The sequence below is a fragment of the Cebus imitator genome, unplaced genomic scaffold (genome assembly GCF_001604975.1).
Source record: "Cebus imitator isolate Cc_AM_T3 unplaced genomic scaffold, Cebus_imitator-1.0 Scaffold475, whole genome shotgun sequence".
Classification (NCBI taxonomy): domain Eukaryota; kingdom Metazoa; phylum Chordata; class Mammalia; order Primates; family Cebidae; genus Cebus; species Cebus imitator.
Genome location: NW_016107790.1, coordinates 1,469,412 through 1,471,069, shown reverse-complemented (window position 1 = coordinate 1,471,069; position 1,658 = coordinate 1,469,412). Strand labels below are relative to the sequence as shown.

The following is a 1,658-nucleotide window of genomic DNA, read 5'->3' as shown; positions in this document are numbered from 1 at the left end:
TTTTTGAGACAAAGTCTCGCTTTGTTGCCCAGGCTGGAATGCAATGGCACGATCTCGGCTCACTGAAACCTCCGCCTCCCACGTTCAAGCAATATTCCTGCCTCAGCCTCCCAAGTAGCTGGGATTACAGGCATGTGCCATAATGCCTGGCTAATTTTTTGTATTTTTAGTAGTGATGGGGTTTCACCATGTTGGCCAGCCTGGTCTTGAACTCCTGACCTCGGGTGATCCACCCACCTCGGCCTCCCAAAATGCTGGGATTACAAGTGTGAGCCACCACGCCTGGCCTTTTATCTCTTTATTCTGAGGTTCATCCATGTTTTTGTAACTCGTTCACTGTTATTGTTGTGTAGTATTCCATGTTATGGATATACCACAATTTTTATGTCCATTCCCCAGTTGATGGTCATTTGGATTATTTCTGGGTTTGGGCTATTAGGGATAAAGCTGCTGGGAACATTCACATATAAGTCTTTATGTGGACACGTTTTCATTTCTCTTCAATAGATACCAAGGAGTGGAAGTGCTGGGTTGTATGGCAGGTATGTGTTTAATTTTTAGAAACTGCCAAACTGTGGCTGTTCCATTTTAAATTCCCAACAGCATTAGCTCAGGGTTTCAGCTTCTCTACATACTTGCTGACACTTGATATTGTCAGTCTTACTGATGACCTGTACTCTTGATCATGTTCTCTGCAGGTATTTGCTTGATACTTATCCCTTGTCTATCAAGATACAGGCTTGGCTGTTGTAACACAGAATCAAAACAACAGTGGTTTTAAGGCAGGGCATGGTGGCTCACTTCTGTAATCCCAGCACTTTGGGAGGCCAAGGCAGGTGGAGGCCAGGAGTTCAAGACCAGCCTGGACAACATAACAAACCCCATTTCTAACAAAAATACAAAAAAACTAGCTGGGCTGTGGTAGTGCACACCTGTAATCCCAGCTACTCAGGAGGCTGAGGCTTGAACCCAGGAGCCAGAGGTGCAGTGACCCAAGATCATGCCACTACACTCCAGTCTGGGTGAACACAGCGAGACCCTGTCTCAAAAAGCAAACGAAAACAAACAAAACAACAGAGGCTTAAACAAGACATAAGTAATAGGGGATAAGCAGTCTAGAGCTGACATAGGGGTGTCATGGTGACAAGAGCATGATATCAAGTTTCTACCTTGTTACTCCATCATTTCTACGACACTGCATTTATCCTCATGGCCCAACTTGACTAGCCAACCACATCCACATTCTAGCCAGTTGGAAGCAAAGCCCACCCTTTCTCTTTAAAGGTGCAATCTGAAAGTTGAACACATCACTTCTACATATATCTACTGGCTACAGCCTGGTGACACATCTTTAACTAGCTGCAATGGGGACTGGGAAATATCTTCTAGGCAACCATGTGCCTGGCTAAAAATCATGGGTCCTATTATTATGGAAGGGAAAAACAGATATTAGGAGACATCCAGCAGCCTCTGCCATGTCATCATTACCACACTTGGCGTATTTGATGTGTCTAACTCTCACCCCTCCTCACTTGCATTGAAAGCTCACCTTTCCTATGTTATGCTCTCTGTGTGATTATGACTCACTGCTTACCCACAGCCAGTGTTTCTATTTGATCTGCCCAGTCTCTTAATACTTTTTTTTTTTTTTTTTTTTT

The 1,658-nt window shown here is 44.1% G+C and overlaps 1 protein-coding gene across 1 annotated transcript in view; it reads right to left on the bottom strand.

The window, feature by feature from the left end:
* The window catches only part of DZANK1 (double zinc ribbon and ankyrin repeat domains 1), an 86,839-nt gene that overhangs the window by 76,363 nt on the left and 8,818 nt on the right, over window positions 1–1,658 (bottom strand). The gene's annotated exons all lie outside the window — the stretch shown is intronic.